We start from the raw sequence: 9,423 nt of genomic DNA on the forward strand, positions 1-9,423 counted from the left end.
AGTCCTTAGAACAGATCTAAGACACAGAAAATGAAAAACCAGTGACTGCTACCGTACCGTTGATGCTAGTGTAGTAACCAGTACTACTGAACCAGTTGCTTTTAAGACAAGAAGTCTTAAAAGAAAGATGCTGCTGGGGACAGCAGCACCCACGCTCACAAACAGCCGACAGAGCTACAAAACCTGCACTGGCAGTGCAGAATGGAGAGCAGGTCTGAAACCAGGAACCCAAATCCAAACCTCTCAGGGGACTCTGAGAAACAGCTCATGAGAGAGGCAGCACCAACCAGGGATGCTCTGTAAGCCAGGGGAAGCCTGTGCGGGTTTTTTCCTGCAACAGCAGCAACAGCAGCCCCCTGGGGCTAGGGAACCACCACGTACCTGCGATGCTCGGCCAGGGCTTGGTTGGCCTCCGCCAGTCTCTCAGCAGGTGCCAGACAAGAATTGCTTAAAGAATGATCGCTCAGTCTCCTCACTATCCTCGCCAGTCTCCTGCCCCAGATCTAGCTAGGGATGTATTCCAAAAAAAAGGGTACTTGAGACGTGCCAGGTTTCAAAGTCGAGGCATTTTGAGGACATTCTTAAACCACGCCAACATAAAACAAAACTACATACAGGTACGACATTGCGAAGCAACGTATTTTCACTTGTAAAAATTAAACTGAATTTTGCTTGGGTCTGATGAGGAATGCTCCATCAGAAAGAAGGCTTAAAAATAATCCTCCAAGATAAAGGAAACTAGAGACAGGTTTAGAAGTGGTTTTACTCTCAGAATTACAGCTGGACAGCCAGCAGGACAGCTTGGCATTTCATCCTGCCATCCAAAGAGTACTTGAGATAGGCTGACTTCTTAGAAGAAATCCCTAGCAAGCTGCATTACCCTAACCCACCCCCAGAACCAACAGAAGAATTAAAATTTAATTTTTAAATGGCAACGCTTCACAAGAGTCATAAGATGAACACATCTGAAAGAGTTCTGCTCCCTGCCAATGCTGAATTGTTTCAGTGATATCACAAAATCTGGATGAGAAACTCCGCAAGCTGAAGCTTTGTCTGTGAAGTGCCTCGTGCCTTGCCGCACTGCCTTTTAGCCAGAGACTCAAATGAAATGTTGAGGTAGTACAATAAGCACTCATCTACACAAATGCTTTTTTCTTGCACTAAAACCAAGAGCACCTCTCAAGGAATTGCACCAGGCATCATAAAGCAGAATCACCTGAGTCTGAATAAGGGAGCCCATTCCCAGCCCTTTTTTTGAGGCTGGCAGCATCTGCTCACTGAAGGCTACACTTCAGCTGAGTGTTTTAGTGCTTTCTCACGTTGACTAGCACAGTGCAGCTCTACTATTTTTTAAAAAGCAAGTTCATCACTAGGGCAGGACTGTGTCCCTAACACCACAGGTGCAGCTTTCAGAACCAACTCCAGCATGCCCTCACAAAGGCGCCTAAGTGAGACCAGCTGTCAAACAGGGAAATGACTGCTCAGCCTGAGCTAGAACATGCATTCTTCTCCTCATGAGGGTTTACAACTGAGAAGCTGCCAAGCACAAAACAGAAAAATACTCCAAATCCACAAACTAAGACAGAAGGACATAAACTCCATGCTGCAAGAGGTGTGATTTTTTCAACCGAGGTACGAAAGGCTGACAACACACAACTGAGGTTCCTCCCTCGTTCTTCTACTGAATTTCTAGCATCTGGCTCCCTAAGACACAGGGAAGGAACGGTAAAATATTTGCAAAAGGAAAGATAAGCAAAGTAATTTGAGGACACAGCACAGAACTCCACTCCCACCAATCAGACAGGAGTCTGACAGCCACAGAAGCCGCTTAGGACAATATTCCCCATTTTGCACGCTTTGCATGCTCTGGAAACCCCCCAGAATACTGTTATTTTTGCACAAACACCATCTGGCTAAGAAAACATCACTTTCCCTGTTTTCCTGGCCCACAGCCGTCATTTCAGAAAACAGGCCTGGGATTTGACAAAACAGATCACAAAATACAGAAACAAAGAGGGGACGGGGACGTAACACATGGCTTTCAAGCCACACAGCAGCTGCTGGCAGAATTATCTCTTTTAAGCTGGTTGCAGCTCCAGCCTAAGGCAACCTCTTCTTCATTGATAAAAGGAACTCAAACGGAGATCAGCTGGGAACAGGAACCGGGTGTTTGCAGCCTCTTGGAAGACAAATCCATTACACCAGCTTTAAAGCACATTCATCCTTCCATACCTGGTGCCAGTGGATCACTTTTTGTGCCTCGTGCTAGCGGCCTTTAAGCTGCTGTGCTCCTGATGTGGCTTTTGGCCCTGCTTACCAGTAGTTTCACACCTTTCTGCATGCCAGTGCCAGCTGCCCTGCTTCTGATGGAAGACACAGTCCAGCTCTTTTCTATTATTTACTCTTTCCAAGCAGATAAGGTACTTCGGTTCTGGATTCAGACTCAGCATTGCACCTGAAAAACTCCTCAGCACTTGTAGAGAACTTCAAGGAAGAGCAGGCACTACTGCAAAGCTTGCTCGAGCAAAAATGACGCACAAACTGGAAGTTTGCAACACACATGAACAAATCAATTGATATCTGAAAACAATAAAGAGCAGAAATGTCTTACATGAAATCTGAGAATTACGGCAGAATGACCCCATTGAGACGTACTCCTTTCTTCCCCATGTTCCCCCTTGCACACAAAGGCAAAGACAAGAACAAGGGAGATTTGTTCAAGTTCAAAGAACCATCAATTCAAAAAAAAATTCTGATATACAGCCAGTACATTAAGACTTTAAGATACAACCGTTTTTGCTCTTGTTGTTGTAAATAAACAACGAATGCCGAACTGTCTGTACAGTATGGCCATAATCACTATCAAACAGCACTTTTATTCCTGAGATATCCACAGGCTGGTACCATTTTGTTAAGAAAGGAAGGGAATCTTAGCTTGTACTTGAAAACAGCTAATCATTTTTTCAGTGTTGCTTAAATAGACCATCAGTCCTAGAAGACACAGAGCAGAGTTGAGAGGCCAAGAGCCAGCCCAATTTGTCTTACGCCAGCTGCGAGCTCCTCCTAACCCTGCAAACTCTCACGCTACAGCCTCCCAAGGCACAGGGCAAAGGCCGTAGAGCTGCGTGCCGTGATGCGACCTGAGCTGCTTTCATCCCAGCCCAAGCAGTTGGAGCACAAACCAGGAGCTGCTGGAGCACTGCACAAAGTTGGCAGGAGTCAGCCCAACCAGCACTGCCGTTGGCACAGCTGCTGCCTACGTGCACAGGTCACTATTGCTGAGCATGCTGACACAGGGCAGCCCTGTGTGCCAACTGCTCCGACACCTCATTGCCAAGCACCGCTCCAACCACGGTGCCGTCAGGTCCAGCGAGAGCCAGTGTGGATGCCCTCTGAGCATCCCCATTCCCCTCCGCTTCCAACACAGCCCCTGTCTGGACACCTTCCTCTTCTGAGGGCAGCACAGCTGCCAGCAGGGCACCCACGGAAGCTCACCGCCCGCTGTGCGCCCACCTCCACCTCCACCCTCTGGTCCAGTTCAGTGCCCCCGGACACTCAGACCCCTGGCTGTACAGCGTGTCCCCAAACCCAGCACTGCCCGGGCCCTGACACAGCTGTGCCGTGCCTCATCCCCACAACCCGTACAAGCGGTCAGCCCGTGCGTTAACCCAGCGCAGCTCCAGCTGGGGTTTCTTGTGTCTCCAGCTGTCTTCCGCACCCCCCGTTTTCCAGGGGTGCAGAATATCGCGGTGTTAGCGGGATTCCAGAGCTGGCCCGCTCCGTGCGGCGCTGGGAACCCTTCTGGAACCTTCTCCCGCACCGCCGGGCTTCGTCCGGGCTCCCGAGCACGCTGCCGGCGGCTGCTGCTGCCCGCGCCCCGCCTTTGGACCGCGGGGCACAGTCCGCTCCCCGCCGGGCTCGGCGACCGCGGCAGCGCCCGGAGACTGGGAGCGCCAACGGGGGAGCCGCCTCGCCCCCAGCCTCGCCCCCGGGGCCGCAGGGAGCCGCCGGCCCCGCCGCTGCAGCAGGCTCCGGGCTCCCAGCGCGGCCACACGGGGCAGCGCCCCCAGCCCCGAGCCCCGCAGCCCGGCGCGGCTCCCCCCGGCCCCGCAGCCCTCGCCCTCGCCCCCCCTCCCCCATGGCCGCCGCGCAGGGGCCGCCCCGCTCCGCCCCCCCCCCGGGTCTCACCGCACCCGCGGGGCTCCGCAGCTCCCGCCCGCGCCGGGCCCCGCGCTCGCTCCCCGCCGCCGCGTCCCGCCCCGCCCCGCCCCGGCGCGCCGCAGCCAATCGCTGCCGCCGCCACCGCCCCCCACGGCCAATGGGGGGGCGCGGCTCCGGCTCGCCCCCGGAGGCGCGCAGGGGCCGTGAGGGAGGAGCGGGAGCGCGCCCCCCCCGCAGCCCCCTCAGCCGCCCCGGCCCCTTCGCCTCCAGCAGCTGCCGGCCCCTGCGGGCAGAGCTCTCGCCGCCCTCGCAGCCCGTCACGGCGAGGACCAGCCGGCAGCACAAGGCTGCGAGGGAGCCGGCGGCTGGGCCGCTGCCCGCCAGCCCGACCCCTGCTCCTCACAGCACCCCTCACGCTGCCTCTGCCCAGATCACCCTTCGCCTGCTTGCCAACCTCGCGTTATTGCCCTCAGCCTTGAGGCAGGAGTTAATGTCAATAATTATCAACTGCCATCTCACTAGTCCCCATCTGACCCACTGCATTTCCCCCCCAGTCAAACGGGAAAACGAACGGCATTTCTCGAGGAGCGGAGGAGAGCTGATCCGCTTGAACCAAAGCTCCCAAGGGAGCACACGGCACAGGCTCCTGTGCTAGCAACACGCTGCACTTAGAGACTGGGAAGGCATCTTTGGGCCATACATTGCTAAACTGTCTTCTTTTTCCAAAGAACACACTTTCTTTATGGCTGGTGCTGTTATTATTTGCACTGCCTGATCTGCTCAAACCCTTGGAACAAAAACATAAAACAAGACTCACGCTCTTTTGGAATTATTACTAATAATAAGAAACCAGTGAAAAAGACCACCCGTCAAACGAAGATAACTTTTACACAGTACAACTTACTGCCATTACCTGTACCTCAGAAAAGCCCTCCTACAAAGGAAGCAGGAGCTGACAGAGCACGCTCAGCTTGCTGAAGGTCCCTTTACATCTCCTCCTCCACACTTCTCAGACCGGCCTAGGCAAGCAATCTGTAATCACACACACATGTAGATGTTGTGACTTACTTGGGTGATGGTATTGTTAAAGGGAACTCCATGTGCCATCTGCTGGAAGAAGCCACCTCTGAGGCAACACACTGTACCCACACACCTGACTGACCTGTTGGAAACGCCACAGAGTTCTGGCCCTCTCTTGGCAGGACCTTCAGGATGAACCTTCACCCTGCTAATGCACCAGCTTTCAGTGTGGTATAAGCTAGGGACTTCTCTTTATTTTCTTTTAGCTGTGCACAACACAATGTGCTCACCTGGTCAGTCTTTAGGTAACAGCACATTAAATCAACAAATTATATTTTGTCCCGTGAAAACCACTAAATCTTCTCTCTAGAAGGTAAGAAAAAATGAGGAAGGAACAGGACTTGAACTAGACACGGAAGAAGCAGAAAAGAAGCAGCTTCTTTGCAGCAGCTTTCACAAATCCCATTCAAGACTTGAGCCTGATTGTTTTTGCTAAACCATAATAAACTTCTCACTGACCGTGTCATCAAATGAACGAAATCACGTTTCAAAATGCAGGGAGAAATGGACAAGTATTACTTCCTACCTTCATTCCTTCCCAATTTTCTATGTCACATCACATGGGTCTTAACACATTTTCAGTCCCTTCCCTTTGGGATTAATATACAGAAAAGCTTTTTTTTTTTTTTTTTTTTGCCAGCTGTGTTTTCCAGGTTACCACCACCACCACCACACTCACAAATTGAACTGCAACTTAAAGACATCTCATAAGCACAAAGAGAATAATTCTCAATTTACTTTTATATTCAAAAAAATCTCTTGAAGTTTATGACAGGCAACTGTTCTTAACATTTCACAACAAGCAGATACAGAGGAATTCAATATCCATCTTTCAGAAGCAATCTTTAGTTTTCTAGACCCAACACTCAGCACCAAAACTGCCTCTAAAAGCAACAGCAGCATCTGGCATCAGCACTTCTGGCAATCTGACTACAAGTAATACAGCTCCTAAAATGCCATGTGCTGGTGCATTCATCCACACCTGTTAGGAGAATGGTTTCGTGGAACTCCAAAGCCAACCCAGCAATCCATTGTCTTCAGAACACGTGGTCTGCTTGCTCGTTGTAACCTCAGCAACAAAATTCTGCTGATGACCTTGTACAGGAACACAGGAGTCAGCTGGATTAGTTCATTGAGCTAATAGAGAAATACACCTGCAATTAGATGCCCTTGGATTCGAAAACTGACTCAGATTGCAAAACTGCTATAACCAAAATTATGGAAGTGGAAAATATACAAGTAAAATAATAATTAAAAAAAAAAGTCCAAGGGGGTTGAAAGCAGGACTGCTTCTACTGCAGCTGCCTACTCTTATATCAAAATAAAGCATGATTTAAGACTGTACCTGTGACCTGTAGCTAACAGAGCAAAACATGATGCATACCCTACAGTGATCACAGTTCAGACAGGCACAGGCTGTGTGTGGCTCAGCTACAGCCCCATAGCCCATCAGCTGAACTAGGGATCTTCAAAGGCAAGCAAGCCAAACCTCAGCACACGTGGAAATCGGCTTCCAAAAGTGCCTTTCTCACTGCAAGGAATGAGGCAACTGCACAGATGGAATAAAACAGAGGACTTGCTTCCTCATTTTGTCCCCAGCAACCTACCCTCTTTTCTCTCCAAAAAGACAATTACTTATATCTTCATCTTTTAGCAGGCTGCTACCTCTACATAAAAGGACATTAAAGAAAAAAAATAAATCATACATTGTTTACTTGTATGCATAATCTAGAAATTTGGGCTCCTGAATTTCCCCTACTGTTTTCAGAAGTTCCCCATCCCATTGCTTCCTAGGAGTTTCCTGTGCTGCTTCCTGACAAACCCCACTTTGCTGTGTAGGACTGCACCCCCCACCCTGATCCCCCCAACTCCTGGCTTTTAATGGAAAGCCCAGTGCTACTTTCTAAGATTTCCCTCAGTTCTGTAGGATTGCTCCTACCCCTCTAAGTCCCACTGGCTTTCCAAGAATTAATTCCCTGTGCTGGTTTCTAGGATTTTCTTTGATTCTTTCTGTGAATCTCCCCCTCATTTCAGGGAATCTCATTGTCTCACCAGGACTCCTCTCATTTCTATTTGTATAATTAACATGATTTATTTGTAAAGGACCAGGAAAAATACAGTAATTAATATTGCACTATTGTATTGTATTATATTGTATTATTATATATGTGTTATATTATTGTGTATGTATTGTATTATCCACTTTGCTATTTCCCTTCTCTTTATTCTATTTAAGATCTCTAGCAAGAGGTAGGTCTGTGCTTCAGAAACAGCAAGATGGATGTTTATAACATCATTTAATACTGCAAGGTCTCTGCTAATGTACACTTAAGGTTTTCCAAAATCAACTCCAGTCATTTTTATTGTTGCGAAACAATCGATTTCACAATTTACTCCGAGCACATTGTGCTACCCCACTGGAGACAGTCCAGCATTACGTTGGCTCTCTAAGGAAAGATGCTGGAGTCCACTGGCTTATTGATCTTTACATGAAACAGAGTACAAATCTCAAGCTCACAAAATTTTCTTCAGTTTTCATGAAGATGTCCACCACAATGGAAAAAAAACAAACACTGCAAAACAGAAATTCAACCATAAGAACGGAGGAAAAAAAAAAGAAAAATAACAGAAAGGCAGCCGTGAGGGATAGACCCTCAAGTCTCTGGTGAAAACGCAAACCAAGTGGAACCAGTGGTGCACGTGAAAGTTCACCAGAACAGTCAAGTTAAAACAACAAAGAGCTGATCTCATGAAATTTAGCTGCTATAACTTGGAGCTCCACTTTAAGCTCTGATTTTCTAACAAATGACAAGTTCCTAGCACAGACCAGACCTTATGTCCGCTACTCCCTAAAATGTTGCCTGAGAATCCCAAACTGCTGGAGGCAGCATCCTAAAAGTACCATTAAAAAGTTAGTAAATACACACTGCCTTTCTTGTGATTATTTCCACAGTCATTTCATCTCTAACACACACATCTGCAAGTCAGAAGTGCAGAACTGTGTATTCAACCTAAACTGTTACACAAACCCACAATACTGTTAAAACAGAAAAGAACAGAGTGTTTAACAACAAGGGTGTTTAACAAGCTGCAAAATGTTTTGACTCAAAGTGTTGCACAGCAGATGGAGCTGCAAGTATGATGTATGAATAGCCACCTACATGTGAGAACTAAGTTAATAAACATCTATAATGCCTCTAATAAAGCAATTATCTCATTTAACTTTTCTTTCTAATACAAAAAGACACACTGAAGTTTAGTTTCGCAAACAGGAGTTCACAACAGAGCTGCTGAGTTTCACGTTGACCAAGAATGAAAAGAAAGAAACGTTACCAACTTGCAGGGCTCATTCAAACGTCACATCAAATTCTTCTTTTGACCAGTATCTAGAATTGTCATCTGTGTTCCTTTTAAGAGAGAAAGACAGGGATGCTAGGCATCTTCATCTGAGCATGGGGACCAAGGACAGGCGTATTATTTCAAAACAGATGAGGGACAGAAGAAAAGTCAGTTTGTTTCCAACCAAAATCCTACCAGAAGATCGTATCTACTATTACTCTGCTTCCCAACAGAAGCAGGACACTGCTCCCTCACCAGAAGCACTGCCCTGCAGGGGTTGTGCAGGCTGCCCTCCACCCTCACCACGTGTTTGGCTGACCAGCCAGCAGCAGAGGTGTCCCAGGAGCCGACCACCTTTACTTAGCTGAGGAGTAAGGCGGTTTTGTGTGTGAAACCTTTCCAGTCTCAACTCCACAGAAGAGTAGAAACATTTGGTGCTGAAATGGGTGACACAGACTAGGAACATTTACTGGTTTGCAAATAAAAAAAGAAACCTTTTTATTTTCCTACTCACTACAAGGTGATCAAAAAGAAATGTATGAGTAAGCCAGCAGAGCTCTTAAGTGTTTGACAATAAAATGTGCAAACTCTTTCCTTGTAGCTCACAAGTCCAAGACAATCCAAACTGATGCTGAATACTTTGACTTTTCTGTAGGACCTGAAAGCCACATGCAATTTATACTGGAGCGCTGTCCACACACCAGTACACTCCCCTGCCCCCAGCGTATTTTCTCTTTTATGATTTTAGAATCATGGCAAACTGCATCAAACACACAGCAAAAAATCACTTATAAGACAGGACTGGCAAAAATCAAAGAACATTACCTGTTGGAATTTTTCAGA

At 47.8% G+C, this 9,423-nt stretch overlaps 1 protein-coding gene across 2 annotated transcripts in view; it reads right to left on the minus strand.

Moving 5' to 3' along the window:
• ABAT (4-aminobutyrate aminotransferase) overlaps positions 1–4,255 on the minus strand; it is a 57,062-nt gene extending 52,807 nt beyond the window's left edge. The window contains exon 1 of one of the 2 annotated variants that reach the window (XM_084536868.1): positions 4,189–4,255. The gene's annotated coding sequence lies outside the window, so the exon portion shown is untranslated. The remainder of the gene's footprint in view (positions 1–4,188) is intronic. The other variant, XM_084536867.1, reaches the window with a different exon arrangement.
• Positions 4,256–9,423: the final 5,168 nt, after the last annotated feature.

Source organism: Aythya ferina (genome assembly GCF_964211825.1).
Source record: "Aythya ferina genome assembly, chromosome: 15".
NCBI classification, from domain to species: domain Eukaryota; kingdom Metazoa; phylum Chordata; class Aves; order Anseriformes; family Anatidae; genus Aythya; species Aythya ferina.